Source organism: Macaca thibetana, chromosome 6, assembly GCF_024542745.1.
Source record: "Macaca thibetana thibetana isolate TM-01 chromosome 6, ASM2454274v1, whole genome shotgun sequence".
NCBI classification, from domain to species: Eukaryota; Metazoa; Chordata; class Mammalia; order Primates; family Cercopithecidae; genus Macaca; species Macaca thibetana.
The window spans coordinates 86,934,993-86,960,806 of record NC_065583.1 but is presented as its reverse complement, the minus strand read 5'-3'; the positions used below and the strand labels follow the sequence as shown (position 1 = coordinate 86,960,806).

Sequence of the window (25,814 nt, the reverse complement as noted above, 5' to 3'; positions counted from 1 at the left end):
GAATACTATATGTTGTATTTACTGAAACATCACTATGTACCCATGTATAACTATTAAATGTAAATAAAAACATAAGTAAAGGCTGGGCGCAGTGACTCACGCCTGTAATCCCAGCACTTTGGGAGACAGAGGTGGGCAGATCACCTGAGGTCAGGATTTCAAGACCAGCCTGACCAACATGGTGAAACCCCTTCTCTACTAAAAATACAAAAAATTAGCAGGGCATATGGCGGGCGCTTGTAATCCCAGCTACTTGGGAGGCTGAGGCAGTAGAATCGCTTGAACCCCTGAGGCAGAGGTTGCAGTGAGGCGAGATGGCGCCATTGCACTCCAGACTGGGCGACAAGAGCAAAATTCCAAAAAAAAAAAAAAAAAAAAAAAAAAAAGTAGAAAAAAATTTAAGGCTAGGCGCAGTGGCTCATGCCCCTCATCCCAGCAATTTGGGGAGGCCAACTCGGGTGGATCACCTGAGGCCAGGAGTTTGAGATCAGCCTGGTCAACCTGGTGAAACCCCGTCTCTACTAAAAATACAAAAAAATTAGCCGCGTGTGGTGGCGGACGCCTATAATCCCAGCTACTCAGGAGGCTAAGGCAGGAGAATTGTTTGAACCTGGGAGGCGGAGACTGCAGTGAACCGAGATCGCGCCACTGCACTCCTGCCTGGGCAACAAGAGCGAAACTCAGTCTCAAAAAACAAAAAACAAAAACAAAAAAAAAGAAAAGAAATTTAAAAACGAGGAAGATAGATTAGGCTCTCAGATTTCTTCCAGCTATAAAATCGTGATGTTCTCTAAGAACCAGCAGGAGAAGGACATATTTCTGAACCCAAATCAGTTCTTCAAGGGACTTGACTATTTTGTTCATCAATACTACCATTTTTCTTGTCCCTTGGACTGTCAGAGCCACTTTTGACTTTTCCCATTTCCCTTCTCTAGGCACACTACAGAGAAAACTGAAGTAGAATCTACAGCTTAGCAAGAAATAATTTGTGAAAAAATAAAATGTGCGGCAGCAAGATATTCTTCTATGGTGGTCTAAGAGATCTCCTGTAGAACCCCTGAAACTCTAAGCTCCATAAAATATTCTGTGAGGCAGTAGTTATCTCATGTTCCCAGGTTCCCCTGACTTGGCAGACTCCTTACTCAACAAAAGATGTCTGAGACCAAGTCAGACATCATTATGGCATGCCACCACATGGAAAAGGGGTAACATTAGGGAATCATACCTTCACAGGCCATCATGTATCCTTGGTCTATTATTCCTTATATTCTATATTTTATTTGTGTTATTCTTTATACTGCTGGTTTGCTTTGTGTTGCTGGTTTGTTAATAAAGCAAAGTGAAAATAAACTGACCAGGTCACCATTCTTAAACATGCATCAGCCTTTTCTTCTCGCCTGGCTCATTTTTATTTTGCCATTCATATTTTGTCAGAAAGTCATATTCCTACGTCATTTACAAAGTCCTGCCAAGATTAAAAAATTCAATATTTAACTTTTACTAAATCTTGGAAATTGTATGTAATTCAGTGATCTCATTCATTGAGACCTGGATTAAAGCTATAATGGCTAAATAATAATGGTCATGATAACAGCCGACTCTTATGTAGCACTTATATGAGCCAGGCATTGTTCTGTGTTATATATATATATATATAAAAAATATATATATATGAATTCATTTAATTCTTAACATAAACATATAAGATAGATACTATTATAACCTTATTAAAGATATGGAAACTGAGGCACAGAAAGTTTCATGACTTGTCCAAGGTCACTTAGATATGAAGTGGCAAAGCTGGGATTCCTATTGCTTCAAGGGCTGTCCTGAATCACAATGCTATAAATTGCCTCTCTGTATAGACTTCAACTTTTATAAAAAATTAATATTTTACCTCTTATATATGTTGATTTATTTTCTGCCATATACATTTAACAGTTTTCCCTAGAACTATTATAAATGTCCTTCATTTTGAAGTCTACATAATTGCAAAAACAAAAACAAAAAACAAAACATAAAAAACAACACCATCAACTTTTTTAAAGGCCAGAGCGTACTTGTAATATTTTAAAGTTGCCTGAAATTTCTTTCTTCTCATTAATTACTGGGAGTTGAGTTTTAGCCTTCCCCCAGTGATGACATAAACACTCCAGTGGATCTCAATTTGTTGATAGTCATTTAAACCCCTTATATATTGAAGTCATATTAGGAAACAAAGAACTTGTTATTCCATTCAATTTATGTTCTCAACTCTTATCTATATATTAGATTTTCTTATATAGACTGCTATGCTTTCTGCTAATAACTGTGGAAGTTCTGGTTACTATAATTATGTAAACTAGATTATCAATATATATCTAGTAAGTACTCATATTAATATACTATGACTATTAAAATTCCTCCATTTAAAATATAAGATACTCCACTGTAACTCTATAAATTATTTATATATGAGTGTGTATGAAGTAGAAATTGACAGGATCAGTCAGAATACACCATTGTAGCTTGACAAGCAAACAGAATTAATTGTCATATGATTTACTCACCAATTCTGACATTGCTTTCTTTATTTTTCAATGCAGTTCTCTTTCTATAAAATATTCTCCTTTTAATAACTCTTTATAATTTTCAATATGCAATCCTAGCCATCTCTTGCTTTAATGGAAGGTAAAACCAAGATAATATAAATTCTAATTTTAGCATTCTTTTATAACTGGTACTCATATATTTCACATGATTTCAAAGTTATAAAATTACTGTATCTTTTGAGATTAGACCTAGATAATGTCACAGATCATGAGATTAATGATATTAACTAATGAATTTTCAAGTATAGTAAAAGTTTATTAATTTGAAGATCTGCATTAGTAGAAAAGTTATGGAGCACTTTTAAAAAGGCAGTTTTGTATTATGTATCAACTGGGAATAATAAATATAGTTTATGAGATATCAATTACTTTTATTTATTTATTTATTTATTTTGAGACAGAGTCTAGCTCTGTTGCCCAGGCTGGAGTGCAGTGGCGCAATCTCGGCTCACTGCAACCTCCACCCCAGGGTTCAAGACATTCTCCTGCCTCAGCCACCCGAGTAGCTGGGATTATAGGTGTGTGCCACCATGCCTGACTAGTCTTAGGGGTTTTTTTTTTGTATGTTTCATAGAGACAGGTTTCGCCATGTTGGCCAGGTTGATCTGGAACTCCTGACCTCAAGTGATCCGCCTGCCTCGGCCTCCCAAAGTGCTGGGATTATAGGCGTGAGCCACATGCCCGGCCAGATGTCAATTACATTTTAAAGAAACTCTCTTTTAATAATTTAGTAACAATGATTTGAACTTAGCATGCACTTTGTATCAAAATGCTTTCTTCTAAAGGATTTAAGTTTCTTAAATTATGTTCCAAGAGTTTAAAAATTTCTCCTAAAATGTTAATAATTTTCCTAAAATATTGGTGACATTATTATTTAGCTTAACTTTAATTTGATTTAAAAAATCTACCCATTACAATATACTTTTATGCCATCCAGAGCTTTGTTCCATGTATTATCACCAGTCTTGTGTCATCAATATCCCTTTCAGCAGACTATAAACATGTCCAAGCCTCTTACTTTTTAGAAACCAGCAAACCTACCCCAGTAATCCTTCCTTTCATATCCCAGCTTCTCAAAATAGCAGTCTACATTTCCTGTGTTCTCACGTCTCATTTACTCCTCAACCCAGAGTAATAATTTCTGCCTCGAACCTTACACTAAAATTGACAAAATATTTTTCAGTTCCTATCACACTTAATCTCTTTGCACTATTCAGTACTGATAGCTACTCCTTCCTTGAAATTGTCTCCTCTCTTGACAATCTTCCTAGTTTTCCATCTTGTCTCTCACACCATTTATTTGTTTACCAGGCTCCTGGTAGGAAACATCATTTTGGGTAGCTGGCCAGATCACATTTCTTTTTTAATTAATTAATTAATTAATTAATTTTGAGATAGGTTCTGGCTCTGTTGTCCAGGCCTAAGTGCAGTGGGACGATCACAGTTCACTGCAGCCTTGACCTCCTGGGCCAAGTGATCCTCCCACCTCAGCCCCCTTGTAACTGGGACTACAGGCACGTGCTACCACACCTGGCTAATTTTTGTAGAGACTGGGTTTTGCCATGTTGCCCAGGCTGCTTTTAAACTCTTGGGCTCAAGCAATCTACATGACTCAGACTTCAAGGTACTGGGCTTACGGGCATGAGCCACCATGCAAGGCTCATTTCTTCTTTTTTTTTTTAAAATCAAATATACAACATACAGATATATAATGAGGGTCCATTTCTGTGTGATAGGACCTAATCCTAGTCATAATGGATTTAGGGTTAGACCATTATGAGAGACAGGACTAGCTGGGTTTCCTAGCTGGGAAGGTGACTGCATCCACCTTTAAACATGGGCTTGCAACTTAGCTCACACCTAACCAATCAGGTAGTAAAGAGAGCTCGCTGAAATGCTAATTAGGCAAAAACAGGAGGTAAAGAAATAGCCAATCATCTATTGCCTGAGAGCACAGCAGGAGGGGCAATGATCGGGATATAAACCCAGGCATTCCGGCCTGGCAACAGTTACCCTCTTTGGGTCCCCTCCCTTTGTATGGGAGCTTTGTTTTCACTCTATTAAATCTTGCAGCTGCACACTCTTCTGGTCCCTGTTTGTTATGGCTCAAGCTGAGCTTTTGTTCACCGTCCACCATTGCTATTTGCTGCCATTGCTATTTGCTGCCATCGCAGAACTGCTGCTGACTTCCATCCCTCTGGATCCAGCAGGGTGTCTGCTGTGGTCCTGATCCAGGGAGGTGCCCATTGCCGCTCCTGATCAGGCTAAAGGCTTGCCATTGTTCCTGCACAGCTAAGTGCCCAGGAGGCGCCCACTGCTGCTCCTGATCAGGCTAAAGGCTTGCCATTGTTCCTGCATAGCTAAGTGCCTGGGTTCATCCTAATAGAGCTTTACACTAGTCACTGGGTTCCACGGTTCTCTTCCGTGACCCATGGCTTCTAATAGAGCTATAACACTCACCACATGGCCCCAGATTCCATTCCTTGGAATCCATGAAGCCAAGAACCCGAGGTCAGAGAACACAAGGCTTGCCACCATCTTGGAAGCGGCCCACCACCATTTTGGGAGCTCTGGGAGCAAGGACCACCACCTCCCCCTACCACCCTGTAACATTTAGATATATACTAAATGAGTTTTGAAATTTGGAATGGAGGCAGGGATAAGATATCACTGGTGGTAAACCAATCAAGTTAATTCCAGCCTCCCAAAAGCATGTGTATGAATTTTTTTGGCTGAGGCCACTAGAAGTGTAGTTTTTGCTCTTCCCTGATTACTCACAAAGTTTTCTTTTGGTTATGTGAGATACACACAATAAATCCTCTCCATGCTCCACTGCCCAACACTCACATTTTTTCCCCTTAAACTAACCACAGTAGTTTTTTGTGTTAAATTAATAAATATCTTGATAAGCTTCTTTCCCATATCTGCCATTAAACACCAATATTCACCACACAGGCTTCTCTCTAGACCTGTGATGAGGTTTAGGACATGTTATCCAAAGTTTAGAGTACTTCCGCACTTGAGTAAACAGCAGAAACAGGAAAGTCTCTCTGACTTTCTTCCTGCCCTTCTTCTCTGAAGCAGATTGTAAAAGAATTCTCCGCCTCCCACTGAAGTAGGTCATAAGACCTTCATTCCACAGGTGCATTCCCTATACCCGGAAGAAAGCAATGTCCTTATCTCTGAAGACAGAGACATACAGAGAAGGATGAGAACAAACAGATCTTGCTAAATTCCACCAATTTATTATTAGATCATAGCCTTTTGTCATCCATCATAATTCTGCATGACTGTCCATAAAAATATATAAGTTGTTCTGTTTCCTTAGGTCTTCATTTCTGAACACTCCCATGTCATGTAAAATTTATATCAAATATAAATTTGTATGCTTTTCTCTCATTAATCTGTTTTCTACTTACAGGATCCTCAGCCATGAACCTAAGATGGGAAGAAAGGATATTACTTTTTCTTCCCTTCACCTATATTCTTTTAAAAACCTTTACTGAGCTTTCTTCAAGCAAATCAACTGCATTTTATGCAATTTTTCAAGAGTACTTTTATTTTATGTTTTCTATAAAACAATTTATATTGTTTTGGAAAATGTTGTAAAGGACTATAGGGTGCCAGGGAAGATCCCTTCTTTCTTAACTGTTTATCTTTACTACAGATTAACTTCCCTCTTACGTTTTCTATGTTAAGACTTTATGACTATCACACTGTCTAAGATGGAATGTTAAATACTCTCTTTTAAATAGGACACAAAATGAAAACAAGCTGTTTGGAAATGAAAACAAACTGTAACTAATTAAATTATTGTAACTCATAAACCAGCCTTGTATAGAAAATGGAACAATCTTATTGAATTTATTTTGTTTTCTACCTAAGCAAGACTTTAACTGACCCCATTTCCCTGGAGTCTGTGTTTCTTGGAATGGCTACTCCCAGTTTTTCACTTGAATAAACTCTTTAAAACTGGATTCTGATCCTTTTGGTCATTTCAGCCTGACACCATCATCTCTATGATGAAAATTCAAAGTCTCTATTTCTAATTCTAGTCCTTCCTCCAAAACTCCAATACATATTTCCAAGTACTTACTAGACAATTCCACATCACTGATTCAAAGGTTCTTGAAACTCATGATGGTGATCAAAATATTTTACCACAAAATGTATTTCATATTGTGAGGTGGCTGTCAGAAGGCTGGGAAACAGAAATGGCCCTGCAAAGCTGTCTTTTGTGAGGAAAACATGAATCCATAAAGAAACTGCATTAATGCAGCCAGGCCTTCTCTTGCCTGGATCTAGGAAAGATTAACCGAGAGCCTAACACCTCTAAAAGTCTGAAAAGAAACATTTACCATTGTTTCTCTGAGGGCTGCTTCCTGTGAGGTTTCATCAACATAACAAGACCACCTTGGCTAGTCAAGCCTCTTCTCTCCCTCCTATAACTTAATTTACCTTCATAACCCATTCTTGGACATTCCCTGAGCCCTGGTCCTTTCTGTAACTTCAAGATAGTATATAAGCTCTTATTGGGAGGGGTAGAGGTTGGATCTTCGTTCTGAAGGATCCTGTATATATACACAAAAATAAATTCATATGTCTTTTCTCCCACTCATCTGCCTCATGCCAGTAATTATTTTCAGCAAACCTTCAGAGGGCCAATGAAAACTCAGTATGTCCAAAATTTAATTCAGAGTCTTTCCTTAAACTGGCTTCTCTTCCTGCCTAACAGGATAACCATTTACCTAATCTCCCTGTTTCTTGTCTTAACATCTTGAACCAGGTATCAGCAAACTATGACATGGTTGTTTTCTATGGCCTGAAAAGATAGTTTTTACATATCTAATAAGTTGTAAAAATAAAAAACAAAAAAGAATATGCTACAGAGGCCATATGTGTCCACAAATCCTAAAATATTTACTGTCTGGCCTTTTGGTTATTTCAGTCATAATAGAAAATGGTTGCTGACCCCTGTTTTAAATGATCACCAAGTTCTCAGACTTTTCTCCCTAAGATCTTAAATGGTCACCAAATTCTCTCAAAGATGACATTTACCTCCGTCTGCTACCAGTGTCGCAGATTTGGACATTATTTCTTGCTGAAAAACCTCCCATCTGACTTCCAAGACTCACATCTTGTGGTATAATTATATACACTTGTGTGCACATGCACACACACACACACACACACATACATTTGCTTTTAACTCCTTTCCCCCTTCCTGGCACAGAGCTCCAAAAACCTTTGGAATTTCCTGAGTGATTGAAATGTCTCTTGTTATTCACAGGTGACTTTATGTTTATGAGGTTACTCAGGAGGGCCCCTAGAGAGCTTCAGGATGGGAGCTGGTCTAAGAAAAAACAACCATTTGATTACTGCATTGTTAACTTTCAGTTCCACTCCCTCTAACTCTAACCTCTAGAGACAGGAAAGGGACTTGGGATTGAGACCATTCACCTATGACCAATGATTTAATCAATCGTGTCTACACAATGGATTTCAATGAAAATTCTTAAACAAGGAGGTTCAGGAAGTTTCCAAACTGGTGAACACATCCATGTCTTCAGAGGATGGCACACCCAGAGAGGAAGTTCTGTGCCATAATCCTGTTCCTTACTTTGTCTTATGCATTTCTCCCATTTGGCTGTTCCTACCTTGTATGCTTTCTAATAAAACTGTATGTATACTGCTTCCCTGAGTTCTGTACATCATTCTAATGAATTATCGAACTGTGGCAACCCCCAAATTTGTAGTCTTGTGGCAGAAGTGTGGGTCATCTGGGAAACCCACCTGCAGCTGGCAGGTGAAGTGAGGGCAGTCTTATGGGTCTGAGTTCTTAACTTACAGGGTCCTGGTAGTGTCAGAATTGAATTTGAATTGAATTGTAGGACACCCAGTTGGTGTCTGTCTTGCAAATAGACTCTAGGCTTCTCATTTTATAAATTTGATCTGATCATTTCACTACCCTGCTTAAATAAACACAGAATTTTCCACAATGCATATTAAAACTCATCTTGTTTTACATACATATAGTTCTTCATATTTAACTTAATTTCTGTCAGGCCTCTGAGCCCAAGCCAAGCCATCGCATCCCCTGTGACTTGCACATATAAGCCCAGATGGCCTGAAGTAACTGAAGAATCACAAAAGAAGTGAAAATGCCCTGTCCCGCCTTAACTGATGACATTCCACCACAAAAGAAGTGAAAATGGCTGGTCCTCGCCTTAACTGATGACATTCTACCACAAAAGAAGTTAAAATGGTCAGTCCTTGCCTTCAGTGATGACGTTACCTTGTGAAAGTCCTTTTCCTGGCTCATCCTGGCTCAAAAATCTCCCCCACTGAGCACCTTGTGACCCCTACTCCTGCCCTCCAGAGAACAAATCCCTTTTAACTGTAATTTTCCTTTATCTACCCAAATTCTATAAAACGGCCCCACCCTTATCTCCCTTGGCTCTCTTTTTGGACTCAGCCTGCCTGAACCTAGGTGATTAAAAAGCTTTATTGCTCACACAAAGCCTGTTTGGTGGTCTCATCACACGGACGCGCATGACAATTTCTCTTCCAATAAAATAATTATATTTTTCTACTACAGCCGTTCTTGATTGATATCTTGAAACAGCTTTCTAGTCATAACTTCCTCTACACTAATAACGTTCTCAGTAGAAAATCATATTTATGAAAGGCATTTATTTCACCAATGTAGATAATACTATTTAAACGCTATATATAACTATAATAACATAACTTGAGTATTATTAAACAGAAAAAAGTTACTTACGAATGTGGCTTAAATAATTTTTAAATGGCTTTTAAACTATTTAAGCCATTTTTTAAAAATTGTGAAAAGGTAGGAAGCTATCAATTAAAATTTAAATGTGATACCTTAAAACGTCTTTTAGTTTCCACCTACAGAAAAAGGATGTTAGATAAAAATGATTTTTAAAGACTCTCTAGTTTTAAAATTCTATGATTTAATCATGTGATCTACGTCTTTAATATTTAATCTTCTGTCATACAGCCTTTGTAGTATACATTTTAATTCCATAGTTCAATAGAAGTATAATTTGTCGGTGGTTAAGACAAATTCATATGAAATAAGCTGAAAATCTATTTAAAAAACAATCAATGAAAGTAAATTTTGGATTTCTTCAAGTTAAATCTAAAAATCCACCACTATACTTGCTTTTTATTTTATTTGCTGCTTTACTTAACAGTGAATCTATCATATCAACATAGTCATCATGATCCAAGCTGCAAATAATAGAGAGTGTCAGTGTCAATTTTGCTTTCTCACACTTGCTTCCCTTCACTTCATCTGATTTTAATAATCCCTGTCAAACCACAAACAGTCCAAATTACCTTCATGACACAGAAGCTTTCAAGGAGCAGACAGAATCTCAACTTTCATTTAGCAACTACAAAAGAAAGCTGTCCAGCTGGACAAATATTATTTCCACACTTGACAATCTCTACAGTTAAGCATGCATTTTAATTTTAACTAAACCTGCCAGGAGTTTGATATGAGCTCCTTGTTTTGTGTAGACTGACTCACAGGATTATCAGACCAATGACTGTAATTGAGACGAAAGAACCTAGCATTTATCTACTAAGAGATGAATCACATACCAAAGCTGAGGCATCAAAATGAACATGTAAGAGATAGTATGTAGGTATAGACTGCAGGGGAGAAACTACTTAAGTGCTTTAACTGCTAAATAAATTTTAAATATCTAGAACACATTCTTGATGTAATTCTGAAAAGTAACAGCTAATAAGTCAAACCATAAAACAGTTACAATTTTACCCATAGACACTATTGAGAAACAGGTTCTGAAATGAAATCTAAAGAGATTTTAAAAGGTGTTTTAAGCCGGGCATGGTGGCTCACGCCTGTAATCCCAGCACTTTGGGAGGCTGAGGCGGGTGAATCAACAGACGTCAGGAGTTTGAGACCAGCCTGGCCAACATGACGAAACCCCATCTCTACTAAAAATACAAAAATTAGCCGGGCATGGTGGTGGGAGCCTGTAATCCCAGCAATTTGAGAGGCTGAGGCAGGAGAAACACTTGAACCCAGGAGGCAGAGGTTGCAATGAGCTGAGATTGCTCCACTGCACTCTAGCCTGGGCAACAAGAGCGAAACTCTACCTCAAAAAAAAAAAAAAAAAAAGGTGTTTTGGAATCACTCAACTTCAAAGTCAGATTTCTAGAAAAGTTCTATATATCAATTATAGTGAAACTGATGTCCTTGACAAGTTATCAAAGTACACTCAATACAAATCAATATGCCCATGTAAAACTAAAAAAAGTTCACAGTAAAAATAAACAATAAGCTGTAGAGAAATACTAGAAAAACAGTTACAGTGTAAAACTATAACAATGACAATATCTTTGAAGTTTAATTGATTAAAGTTAAATCTAAAACTTTCCAACTGTAAAACATTTCTGTGAGCATTGCCTTTTTAAATTAATTAATTAATTTATTTTTGAGACGGAGTTTCACTCTTTCGCACAGGCTGGGGTGCAATGGTGCGATCTCGGCTCACTGCAACCTCCACCTCCCGAGTTCAAGCAATTGTCCTGCCTCTGCCTCCTGAGTAGCTGGGATTATAGGCACCTGCTACCACACCTGGCTAATTTTTGCATTTTTAGTAGAGATGGGGTTTCACCATGTTGGCAAGGCTGATCTCGAACTCCTCACCTCAAGTGACCCACTGCCTCAGCCTCCCAAAGTGCTAGGATTACAGGCGTGAGCCACAGTGCCTGCCCTGACCATTCCCTTTTTAAACTAGGCCTGAGTTCCTCCTAAAGTTATCAGAACCTCAAAATTGTCTGATGTCAGTCTTCCCTCCAACCTGCTACACTTGACACTAGTTCCAGCTTTCTTTCTTCCCCAAAGGCTAATCCATTGGATCTCAGAGCACTGTTTTTCTACCACTTCTATCTTGACTACTGTAACTCAGGTTCCTTTACCAGCTCCTTTTCTTTCTATTTCCCCCCTCCCTTTTTTTTTGCAGACAAGATCTCATTCTGTCACCCAGGCGGGAATGTAGTGGCATGATCAAAGCCTACTGCAGCCTTGACCTCCTGGGCTCAAGGGATCCTCCCACCGCAGACTCCCAAGTAGCTACGACTACCAGCATGAGTCACCATGCCTAATTTTTGAGTGTGTGTGTGTGTGTGTGTGTGTGTGTGTGTGTGTGTGTGTCGGAGATGAGGTATCCCTACGTTGCCCAGACTGGTCTCTAACTTCTGGCTTCAAGTGATCCTCTTGCTTCAGCCTCCCAAAATGCTGGGATTACAAGCACGAGCAACTGCTCCTGGGCTAGGCTACTTGTTACAAGAGTAGGTTAGAGTCTGTTTACATATCCAGTTAGGTTATGGTTCACTATGTATGAAGAAACTGAATTTAAAATATGTAAGAAGGCAGCTTTAGATTAAACTTATCCCTTTAGGTTAAACAAACCCCATCATCTGGATTAGTGCAGCAGTTTTCTAATTCTTTCTTCCTTCCTTCCTTCCTTCCTTCCTTCCTTCCTTCCTTTTCTCTTTCCTTCTTTCTTTCTTCTTTTCTCTCTTTCCTTTTTTTTTTTTTTTTTGATAGAGATGAAGTCTCATACTGTTGCCCAAGCTGGTCTCAAACTCAGGAGTTTGGGATTACAGGTGTGAACCACCATGGCTGGTCTCCCCCTGTTTTTTTGCATCATCATCTTCTAACTCATTCTCCATCTGCTGCCAGAATGATCTTTGTAAAACATAGGAAAAAAAATCCATGTTTATAGCAAGATTTTAATTCCTTTTTATTTTATTTTATTTTTTGAGATAGAATCTCCCTTTGTCGCCCAGGTTGGGTGCAGTGGTGTAATTTCAGCTCACCACAACCTCTGCCTCTCACGTTCAAGCAATTCTCCTGCCTCAGCCTCCTGAGTAGCTGGGATTACAGGCGCCCACCACCACACCTGGCTAATTTTTTTATTTTTAGTAGAGATGGGGTTTCACCATGTTGGCCAGGCTGGTCTCAAATTCCTGACCTCAAGTGATCTACCTCCCTCAGCCTCCCAAACTGCTAGGATTACATGCCTGAGCCACCACAACTGGCTGCAAATTAACTCTAAGTGACTGGGAATAAAGTTAGACTCTTAAGAGAAAATTAGGAAAAGGTAGGTTGTAGTGGGGAAACGGTGTGTTCATTTTATTTTTTAAATTCTTTTTAATTGATAAATTATAATTGAATATATTTATGGGCTACAAAGTGATTTTATGACATACATATACAGTGTGGAAAGATTGAATCAAGCTAATTAACATATCCATTGCCTTCAATACTTATTATTTATTCCTCCTGTCTAAATGAAACTTTACCCTTTGACCCACATCTCTCCATTCTCCTCACTCCCCAGGCTCTTGTAACCATTGTTCTACTGTCTGCTTCTATCAGTTCAATTGTTTTAGATTCCACATATAAGTGAGAACATGCCATATCTATCTTTCTGTTCCTGGCTTATTTCACTTAGTGTAATGTCCTCCAGGTTCATCCATATTGTTGCAAATGACAGAATTTCCTTTCCAAGGCTGAATAGTATTCCACTGTGTATATATACCATATTTTCTTAATCCATTAATCTGTTAATGGACACTGGGGTGGTATGTTCAATTTTAGAATAATGACTTTGAAATACAAGAAATATATCTAGCAAGCACTTAGAAAAGGGGAAATTGAATGAGAAGGAGGGAATGAAGCATATTTACACAAAATGCCCATATAAATTACCATCCAAATCAGGACTTTTTTGAGATTAAAAAGCAGGTACCAAAAATTATTAAAATTATATAATTTTTGAAACACATATTACTAACCAATTAAGTAGTTTTATTATAATTGCTGATGTATAAACTAATTACATTGAAACACTATTTTTAAAAATAATATTCTTTCAAAAAAGTTTGTATCTTTGCTTTCAAAAGTAAAAATATCTTTATATTGCTTGAAAAATAAATAAATAGATGATTCTTGATATATTTTTGCATACTTTAATGAGTTTCTTAGCTTTATCTGTCATCCACAGATATTTCTTGAAAAATGCATTTAAAAATATGATTGTATTATTTTTATATTTTTCCAAGTTTCATTTTATTGTTAGCAAATTTAAAATTGTTCACACCATGAATAGACTCTTCTATGTAGATTATAATATTTTTAATTGAGAAAATACTCTCTCTCAGGTGATAAACTACCTAGTAAATTTACTAAGTTCAGAGCAAATTTTGCCATATGAATTACATTCTCAATTTTAATTTTTAGTAATGAAATACATAAATATTCTAGCTCAAATATTTTTACAGGTACTATTTTATTTTTTTTTTTTTTGCCTCCATGCAGGTTGCATTTCTTTGACCAAAAATTTAAAAAGACAAAACTCATCAAATAAATGTTAATGATTATTTTGAACAGTTTGCTAAACTGTAAGTGCTGCAAAACCATAACATTTCTCAGTTTAACATCATTTTATATCAGAATGTAAATGTATCCAATAGAAAATTTCATCTCTATCAAAAGATTTTCCCCATAAGTCTTGGGTATTTCAACGCATAATTGGGAATTTCACAATTAAATCCTGCATGTAGTTTGAGTGCTTATCATTTAATTTGTTCAATTCTTCCTTTGATTTCATGGGGATACATTTCAATATCCTCCCATTTGCAAGCTTTGTTTTCAATAATTGCAATTCCGTAAAAGCTTAACATAAGCTGAATATTGTGCCCTCCATTTGTTGAATGCTTTGATTAAATATTTCTAATGGATTCAGAAGAAACTGTGGTCAAAATTTAGAGGACATTTTTACAAAAATGTTTAATATTATGATGGGACACTTAAGTTGATTTACAAAGTAATTATTCAAAGTCTCAGACATTTCTGATCCAAAAAGAAAGTGCATAGTGTCATACTTTTGTTTTATTCAACTTCAGTCTAATCATGAACATTTATAGGCTGTTTACCTTGTATATGTATAATCATATTTGTACTTGACAACTACATGTTCCATTTGGATTGGTAGAATATTGCAGATTTGGGGGATATAACTATGAATTACTGTGTGCATTACAAAATATTTCAAGTATAGTTTTCCCCACAAGTTCTAAATTTGCTAAAAGAAGGCATTTATATGATGTTGTGTTCCACAACAATATATTTTTAATAGTACCAAGAGAAAATAATTTTATCATTGATGTTGCAGTTTGTAACTTAATTTGCAATAATATTCACAATACTGTCAAGTGTTTCAACTTCAACAGAATGAACTTTCAAATGCTTTACTTTGATTTAATGAATTAGATAAGAAATTTGAACCATTAATATTGGAATTAATTGATTTTCTACAATTAGAAGTATCCAGTAATACTGATGTACTACTGGCATAATTTAATGATTGACGTTCTTCTAATGGAGGGAATACACTAACAACTATTGTTTCACTTTTCATACATGCACAAGAAAACTTGAAACTAAAAATAAAGGAAATTAATTCAGAACAGTCACTTGATCTAAATAAAAAGTCATGCCTGACAGAGTGGTATACAAATGTACCTTCTGTGGCTAAGTATTAAAAGGTAGTATTTTTAAATATGGTCTTAAAATAAAACTATGCATTAGATGTTGATGCCTCTTTCACAGATGCCTCTTTCACTGTTTTCATGTGGTCAGTTATACCATTATAGAGTCATCATGGTGAATGGTAAATGTCAACAAATATTTTATGTGAGTTACACATTAATTATTTCCAGCAAATCAAGGAAATTCAGTATTGTCTGATAAATGTGCACTGATATTTTGTTTTGTTATCACTGTTGCTAAAAATGATATTATAAAATAAAAATACATTATCCAATAATAAAATAAATAAGTAGTTGTAGTTTTATGCCGTATGGTACATGATAAACAAAACCTTTTTAGTGGCCGTGCACAAAGGCATGTGCCTGTAGTTCCAGCTACTATGAGACTGAGGTGGGAGCATTGCTTGAGTCCAAGAGTTCAAGCCTGTAGTGTGCTAGTATTGTGCCTGTGAAAAGCTGCTGCATTCTAGCCTAGGCAACATAGTGAGACTCTATCTCTTAAAAAAAAAAAAAAGCCCCCCAAAAAAACCAAGTTTGGACAATATTCACTCTATGACAAGACTAAATAAATACTGGGAAATGTGCAATCAACTGACCAGGGCACGGGCTGGCAGCATTAAGTACTTCTGCTACCACCATCACCCAAACCTGAAGGAGTTAGCTGTACTTAACTGCTCATGTCTGAGTGTACTCACTTTATCAGTAAGCACCCTTCCTACCATTCTTGAAAAAGATGTTTTACTTTACAATCCTTCTGGAAAGAATCTAAAAAAGAAAAATGGGCTATTGGCAATTTAGCCACATGTTAAAGTGTGAGCTTCATTCATTACACTGGTGTCTCACATATGAGACCATGTCACAGTTTAGAAGTACACAGTATAGGTCTATCTAAACCTATTCTGGTTAATTTATATATAATTCTTATATAATGCTTCACTCAAAAATGAAAAATCTGCAGTTCATTAAAAATTATAACCTACCTTTCTATGGCATGACATGGAAAGATTTCCAGAATATTATATTATTTAATTTAAAAAATTATAGAACTATATATACAGCATAATACAGGATATTTTTGAAAAAACAAACTATCCCATAAAATAATAAAGAATACACACTAATCTATTAGCAGTGCTTATCTGTGGGTGATAGAATTAAAAAGGGACAGCTGAAAGGGAATTTTAATTCTTTATAATCTATTTTTGTTTGATATGATAATGAGTGTTTCACTTTTGACATCTGAGAAGTAAAAAATCAAACTCTAAAACATTTGAAGAGATTTATTCTGAGCCAAATATGAGTGACTATGGCCCATAACACAGCTCTCAGGAGGTGCTGAGAACATGTGCCCAAGTTGGTCAGGGTACAGCTTGGTTTCATATATTTTAGGGAGAAATGAGACATCAATCAAATATATTTATGAAACACATTGGTTTGGTTCAGAAAGGCGGGACAACTCAAAGCGTGGGGGGGGTGTTGGGGGGTTCTTCCAGGCTATAGGTAAATTTATACATTTCCTGGTGACAATTGGTTAAGTTTGTCTAAAGACCTGGGATTGATAGAAAGGAAATGTTCAGGTTAAGATAAAAGATTGTGGAGACCAAGGTTCTTTTTAAGTCTTTCTTTCTTCTTTTTTTTTTTTTTTTGAGAGGGAGTCTCGCTCTGTCACCCAGGCTGGAGTACAGTGGCACGATCTCAGCTCACTGCAACCTTCACCTCCCAGGTTCAAGCAATTCTCCTGTTTCAGCCTCCCTAGTAGCTGGGACTACAGGCATGTGCCACCATGCCTGGCTAATTTTTTGTATTTTTGTAGAGACAGAGTTTCACCATGTTGGCCTGGCTGGTCTCAAACTCCTGACTTCAAGTGATCCACCCACCGAGGCCTCCCAAAGTGCTGAGGTTACAGGTGTTAGCCACCAGGCCCAGCCTCTTTTGAAGTTTAAAAGTGGTGGTTGTTAGAGTCAACAGATGACAAATGTTTCCTATTTAGATCTTTAAAAGGTGCTAGACTTTTAGTTAATCTCTTCAGGATTGGGAGGGCCAGGAAGAAAAAGATATAGCTATATTAATAGAGATTCTTTATAGATGCAGATATTCCCCCACAAGAAAGGCTTTGCAGGGCCATTTCAAAATATGGCAGGGAAACATATTTTGGGGTAAAGTATTTTGCTTTTCTTCCTTTTCTCGTAACGATATCCAGAGTCATACTGGAAAGTTATGATATATACAGTTAAATAAAACCCATCTGATAAGAATTTATGGCTTGTAGGGCATGACTCCCCAGACCCCTTAGATAGAAATTTGGGCAAGATTTAAAAAAAATCAGACCTTAGTCCTCATAAATATTACAAGGCATTAGCTAACGGTGTATCAACTGAGTGATACAAGTATCAAATGATCTAGGAGTCTTGCAGCAGGGAGCTCCCTATGGGCAGATGGAAATAGGAAAGGCAAGCCCCAAGAAAAAGGAAGGCAAAGGATTTCCTAAAGGTGGGAGCCAGTGATCTTCCAAAATCCATAGCCTCACAGGCCCCACAGTTGGAGACACTTTAATCTCCCACTATACATAGGTTCAAGCCCTCTCCAACTTGGGGAATGATCCACAACTAATAAAGAAAGGATGGCCGGGCTTGGTGGCTCACGCTTGTAATCCCAGCACTTTGGGAGGCTGAGGCGGGTGGATCACGAGTCAGGAGTTTGAGACCAGTCTGGCCAACATAGTGAAACCCCGTCTCTACTAAAAATACAAAAAATCAGTCGGGTGTGGTGGTGTGTGCCTGTAATCCCAGGTACTCGGGAGGCTGAGGCAGGAGCGTCTTATGAACCCAGGAGGCAGAGGTTGCAATGAGCCAAGATCATGCCATTGCACTCCAGCCAGGGTGACAGTGTGAGACTCCATCTCAAAAAAAAAAAAAAAAAGGACATAAGAAGCCCCAGACATTAACTTGAGAAGTAGATAATGAGTCAGTCTGCTTATCTCCCTGCTGTTCCACAACCTCACCTCTTACTAACTTGATTATTGCCAATATATAATTAGGTCTTCATTTTTTAAAATTAATTTTTGTTTGTTTGTCTTTTTAGAGACAAGGTCTCACTTTGTCACCCTGGCTGGAGTTCAGTGGTGCCACTATAAGCTCACTGCAGCCTTGAACTTTTTAAACTCAAGCAATCATCCTGCCTCAGCTTCACAAATAGCTAGAATTACAAGTATGAGCTACTGTACCCGGCTCTGGTTCTCATCTTGAAATTTCTGTGTACTAGGATCCCACTCCTAAACCCCATTCACAGCTACCTGCTCCAGTTTCATGGACTACCATCAACTGGGGGCCCCTGTAATTAAAATGATGAGAACATCCCTGGAGCATAAATGGAACTGTTTTGGAGAACCAGAGCAGAAAATTCATGGATGAAAATAGTGAAAGATAAAATTGAAGAAGTATGCTATGGCCAGATATTTTAAGGCCCTTGTTTTTTCTCTCCAGGAGGAAAATATTTGGACTTTATCCTATAGATAACAGGGCGTCATACATTTTTTTTTTTTTTTACTTAGGCAGTGCATGACTAGTGTTTTATAAATATTTATAAAACAAGGTGTTAAGATGGTTTGGTGTGGGATGAGAGAACAGAGAGAAGAAAATCAATTAGGAAGACAGTTAATCAGCAGATATAAAGGTGATGATAAATAGGAAGAGGATGTGGCCATGAGGAAAAAAAACCAAACAAACATAGATCTGAAACGACTGTACAGGATATGATAGATAGCTTAGGGCCACTGAGTGAGGCAGACGATTACAGCTCAGAGAAAACCAGGCCGCTGTTACATGTTCAGGCACAAACACGTTTGGGCTTTAGGCCCAAATCACCAGAGAAACTAAACAGGGCACATGTGAAAATTACAAAATCATGTTAAGAGGCAAAAAGATTGTGGATTACATAATTAGAAACTAGCAATGGCAAAGCCAAAGTATGGTTCTCCCTGAGCAATAAAAATCAGTGTGGAAGAAGACCAATTATAACAGTGGTGACTAAAATAAAGAGATGGACATTGTCCATGCAATGCATATTTGATATCAAAGGCTTTTATGGTCTTGCTAAAGGCAGCCATAGGTACCATACGTTGCATACACATGCCTGCCTTTGGCTGAGGAGTGAGTGACTACTATGTTTGCCCATATGGATTTCTGCAGGCCAGGGCCCCAGGATAGACCAGAATAGAAAGATTAGACTATAAGAAGTTTATGCAGTAGGGGATAAATTATTACAAAGAAAATTATTGGTGTTTAATCTGAATGACAGAATGGTAGCTTATGAATAGATTTTTAACAACTTAGGAGGAAAATACTGGTAAGAAGGCATAGCAAATTAGTGTTACAGATAATGATTTTGAGTAGGCCATATAAGTGGAAATGTTCAGAATACAGAGGAAGGTGATATGTGAGAGAAGTGCATGAGAAAAGATAGTGCTCAGGATGTCACAGTGTAGTTCATGAGACTAAGATGTAGCCAATCATACCAAAGTATTATTTTTTAATCTTTAAAAAAACCTTAACATATACCCAAAATAAACACAACGTGAATAAGAGAATTAGCATTTAGAGCAGTGTATCATGTTGCTATGGTTTGAATATTTGTCCCCTCCAACACTGATGTAGAAATTTAATCCTCAATGTGGCAGTATTGAGAGGTGAGGCCTTAAAGAGGTGATTGGGTCATGAGAGCAAAGCCCTCATGAATGGAGTAATCCATGCATGAATTACGGATTACTAGATTAATGGGTTGATAGATTAATGGGAGTGGGACGGTGGCATTTTTTTTTTTTTTTTTTGAGACGGAGTCTTGCTCTGCCGCCCAGGCTGGAGTGCAGTGGCCGGATCTCAGCTCACTGCAAGCTCCGCCTCCCGGGTTCACGCCATTCTCCTGCCTCAGCCTCCCGAGTAGCTGGGACTACAGGCGCCCGCCACCTCGCCCGGCTAGTTTTTTGTATTTTTAAAGTAGAGACGGGGTTTCACCGTGTCAGCCAGGATGGTCTCGATCTCCTGACCTCGTGATCCGCCCGTCTCGGCCTCCCAAAGTGCTGGGATTACAGGCTTGAGCCACCGCGCCCGGCCCGGGACGGTGGCTTTATAAGAGAACGAGAGATTTGAACAAGCATGCTCAGCCCCCTCACTATGTGATACCCTGCATCACCTCTGGACTCTGTAGAGAGTCCCCACAAACAAGAAGGCTCTCACCAGATGTGGCCTCTTGATCCTGGACTTCTCAGTTCCAGAACTGCAAGAAATACATTCCTTGTCTTTATAAATTGTCCAGTTTTAGGTATTCTGTTAAGAGCAACAACAAGTAGACTAGTACACATACAGTAATAAAATTAAACTAACTTACATTGCTGCTTCATTACTTGGTGAGAGAAGAGACACATCTACTCACGGAAGAATCCATTTACTCAATAACGGCACCTTACATTTATAAATTATAATAGTTGTCTACTAACAGCTCCTTAAATATGTAAGTTACAGAGCTAATAAATTAGGTGACCAAGATTTTAGTTATAATTAAAAGAAAAAACTTAACTCTTCTTAAAAAATTTTTTTTGTTGAATTTACTGGATAATGACCCACTGGTTTAAAAGATGCACAGCAATTTAATGTATGTGTGTACACACATATATTAAAAGAAAGCTTCACTTACCCTAAACACTTGCTCTTACATTTTCTATTCTATTCCTTTTCGTTTTTTCATTTTTTTTCTTTTTAATGCTGCCTATATCTTCTAAGTTGATTTCAGCATCTGTAGTTTGGCTTAGAGATTTTTAGATTAAAAGGAGACATTTATGATCATTTTATAGAACCATCCGTAAAGCTATGATTGAAAAATCCAGAAGAGATATATTTAAGAAAAAGGTAAAAAAGAAAAAAAAAAGCAGAAAATGAAGGGTTGGGATCTACTAACAGAGAATGGGAAAAGAGACAAAGGATAGATAAAGTCAGGTCACAGGATGGACAAAAACAGTACCAAGGAGGACAACACTGCAAAAATGAATGTGAAGTCAACAAAAGCTTATTTCAATACATGTCTTTACCTTTACTGCAGGGTATTTCAAAGTGTAGTCCAAAACTAATGTAAGCCAAAATACCAGGGATACTTGTTAAAAATTCAGATACCTGTGCCCCATCCCAGACCTAGTGAATTAAACTCTCTTTGGCAACTGAAAAGTTTCCCAGGGCATCCTTTTAACTAAGCATTTTTATCTCAATGCATTTTACAAATCAGCTTTCAAAGTGGTACTTTTCAAAAACATGCCAGCTCACTTCACACATAGGTATATTTCTGAAAAGTTGTTAGGTGTGTACTTGTACACCAAACCATCATTCCCCTAAAGACTATCGTGATCATTTCAGAATTATGTTCATCCAGAAAGAAACAAACCAGATTTGAATCCATTCAACCTTTAAACAAATATTCTTTATCTAATTTTTCTGTATTACTTACCTAAGAGGCTGACCAAATGGACTCGCATACTCATTATTTTTACTTAGTTTAGAAGTACGTATATTTAAAATTATAATATACTGTTAACACATTCCATTTTGACTTTGAACACTTTGAACTAATTACACTAAACTTAACTGGTTAAGTATCGTAATCAAGTGGCATTTAGTAGAACTCATGAATAGAGAAAGTGCCACAGGAAGACAGTTTTCAGAAAATACAAAAACTGAGGTTTGTGGTTTGGACTCTTAACAGCAAAGATATCCCTTTATATGGTGAGCTCTGCTAACGAAAAGTATTTGTCAACTTCTTGCCAATAGATAGCCAAGAAGTATGAGATGTGAATCTATTCAATTCAAAGATGGAAATAATAGCTAAGAACAACAGTGGTTAATATTTATTCACTTATCTCATTAGAGGTTTCCTTCTAAATCCTTTATATGCATTAACTAATTTAATCCTTACAACAATTCTGTAGACTGTGGCTTTAGACCTTATTTCCCAGATGAGGATGCTGAGGTATAGAATTACATAATTTTCCTGAGATTCCACAGCTAGAAATAGGAGGTGAGATTCAAAACCAGGCAGCCTGTCTCCAGAATCTACATTCAAAGACAGTGGGCTACACTAGGATTTTAAGAAAGTCTTAGATGTTGGAACAATTACCTGCCTCTATATAAATGCTTTCTGTTTATGTTTTGGGTTTTTTTTTTTTCTTTATACAATTGATTTTAAGATATATTGTGACTACCTTGCGTCCCTGTTTATGTTTAGTTGCTAGATCTCATTATAAAGGACTTGAAATATGACAGGAATTCCAAAATTAGCATCAAATAGGAATTCAGCATCATACAGAAAAATAAAAATGTGTTTTAAAAGATACTTAATTCTGAATTTAAGGGCAGAATAGTGTAGTGGTTTACAGCTGTGCTTCTCAATTTTTCATGTGCTGGTCACCTAAGTACATTGTAAAAAATGCAGATTTTCAGCAGCTCTGAGATTCTGCATTTGTAGCAAGTTCCTGGGTGATGGTAACACTGCTGGCCTGAAGATCATATTTTGAGTAGGAAAGGTTCAGAGTTCAAACTCTGGAGTCACACTGCTTATGTTTCTTTTCTTCTTTTTTGAGAAGGAGTCTCACTCTGTCACCCAGGCTGGAGTACAATGGAATGGTCCCAGCTCACTGCAACCTCTGCCTCCTGGGTTCAAGCAATTCTCCTGCCTCAGCCTCCCCAGTAGCTGGGACTACAGGCATGTGCCACCATACCTGGCTAATTTTTGTATTTTTAGTAGAGACAGGGTTTCACTATGTTGGCCAGGCTGTCTTGAACTCCTGACCTTGTGATCCATCCGCTTTGGCCTCCCAAAGTGCTGGGATTACAGGCGTGAGCCACCGTGCCTGGCAACACACTGCTGATGTTTCAGTACCAGCTCCATTACTTACTAGTTGTATAACCTTCTCCTCATATACCTCTACTATATCCGTAAAAGAGTGAGAGCATTAAAGGGTTGTTACCAGGATTACATGGGATAATCCATAGATAGTACATAGAACAGTCTTAGCACATAGAAAGACCTCAATAAAGGTTATCTCTCAGTATTATTGAAAAATATTAAAAGCATATATTGTATCCCATTAGAAAGCCATTTATAGAATTGATTGATCTAGCAGAAACACTAAATAAAATGTCATCATTCTTTTCCAGGCAGTCACAAGAACATCACTGTACAATGAAGGACATTAAATACGTAAGTTAGAACCACCATCCAGCTTTATTAAATACATAAATCTGAAAGTGCTCTAAATGAATTTGCATAAAGCTGGTTTGGTCTATGATATTTAAAGAGCATATTTTGTTTCTATGCCAGAAAACTTTTCTATATTGCAGGTACACACTGAGTTCCAATTCATTTATTTGAATAGCTTCCTCTGAACTTTGAAAAAGCCATTTTAGTTTAAAAAATTTTATTTCAATGAAATATATGTCAGTACTAGTATTAATATCAACAATAACAATGATTTAAAATATTTGTTCAAGGAAGAACACTGCTACAGTTTAAATAAATTCAGAGGATTTAATCAATGCCTTCATAGACAACTGTACACATATTCAAACTATAATACAATGCAGCACAATTACTTCCTGCCTTTGAGAACTGAGACGTAAAAGAATATTATTTATCAAAAATGTAGTGATTGAATAATAACCCCAAATCAGAGAAGCTAATGTGTAGGAAAAGTAGAGTTAGCACCAGAAATGAAGATAAAATTTCATAGTAACTTCCCAAATGAAAACTCTAAGAAATGTATTTCAACACTGTTGAAAAATAGACATAGAAAGAATGGAGTACATTAGAGAAGAAAAACTAATGTTTACCCAGTCATTGATTAAAACCAGAGCCAGGTGTTTCAATCAAGAAGATGAGAGCTAGAAAGTGTTTTTGGTTGGTGGCTATCTTTAAGAGTCAGCAAGAAAAGGTCAATAAATAATTTGCCTACCCCTTTATCTTTTATTTTTCCAACATAGGTGATTAAAAAAACAATTGTGGTACAAATTCTATTACATTTATTTTTCTAAATCAAAACTAGATTCAACATAGGCAATACAGACCTGCCAAGTAAAATCATGACAGATAAGAATCAAGGAAAAGGGAGGGATCTGGGTAAGTGGATTATTCTTTCCTCTCTGCCCTTTCTCTTTCCCTACAGATTGGTGTTCCTGGCTGCTCCTTTGTCTGCTGTGGTACTAGGTTTTTTAAAAAACACACAACACATAGGATTTTACTTTCATTTTACTTTCTATGACAAGTGTTATTTTAAAATAGTAAGATTTTACCAAAAACTCTGCATAACAATGCTTTATATAAAGGATTGCCAGATGTACTTTCCAAGACAGGGCTTACCTGTACTCAATTATATCAAATAAGCATTCACAAAATGAAATTAAACATGTGCTCTTAGTGAAAAAAATATCAATAGTGAAATATGAGGTTCTTTGTATCTATAGAGGTGATAACACCAACAAGATCAAATCATTAGGATTAGAGGTACAAGAGGAATAGAATTTCAACAGAAATATACCAACATCATGTCTTGTTATTTGAGTTTACATTTTTCTTAATCAAATACTGAAAAACATAAATTTAATGAAAATGCCTAAGCTAACTGTTTTCCATTTATAAATTAGCTGTCTCTCACCTCCAGAGGAGCAAGGAATTCCACTTCTGTATGACCTATTTATGCCTCTTGGATTTATCACATGCATTTTTTAATGACCTCGAACCAAAGGAAATGTAGAAACCTATTTGAAAAGTTGACATTAAGGTTGTGACACCAACCAAAACAACCAGAGAATTTAAAGTTAAACTGACACACAATCCCCAAATCAGTCTGTTATACTCCTAATTTAAAAAACAGTTCTAATGTGAAATTGTGATAGCATGTCAGCCTCTGCTTTGAAACTCCTGAATTTTGTCATTGGTGTTTGTGTCACAACCTTAATAATATTTAAATATACTTTTTAATATCTATTATTTAAAAAATATCTTTGGATTGAAGATACTCTAAAGCTTTGAAGAAGCCAACCTCAAAGCACTGCATTCCTAGCATGCCACTTTTATTAGAAGTAGTGCATAAAACATTTGCTGTTGACAAATCTAATTCATTAAAAGGTGAGATGGATGCATTTTAAAATAACTGGCTGGCATCATTATCTGCAGCGCCTTTTATAAATTATTCCTCTTTTCCCTTTTGACTGAACTTGTCACAGTTCCTTTCAGAGTCTGAGTGTTATGCCTTATAGTCAATGCTTTCAACATGTTTAGACAAGTCACAAGTTAAACAAGCAGTGGTATTTTATTTCCTAGAAATAAGAAAGGGTAACAAAAATACTAATTATTTCATTCAATTCATTGATTTTGAACTAAAGACAAGTAAAGTCAGTTAGTGGTGGTTTCATCTCACATGAAGAATTTAAAAATAAAAGTATACCGTTTGCATAGAATGGGGAATTTCAAAGAACGGAACATAAAGAGAGATGCTGGTGGCCCTGCTGCAGTGTTGTGTAGAAGACTTGGTTAAAAATCTAATTGTGCTTTCCCTAACATTGGAGACCA

At 36.9% G+C, this 25,814-nt stretch overlaps 1 protein-coding gene across 4 annotated transcripts in view; it reads right to left on the bottom strand.

The window, feature by feature from the left end:
* The window catches only part of KIAA0825 (KIAA0825 ortholog), a 475,219-nt gene that overhangs the window by 411,696 nt on the left and 37,709 nt on the right, over positions 1-25,814 (bottom strand). The window lies entirely within an intron of this gene.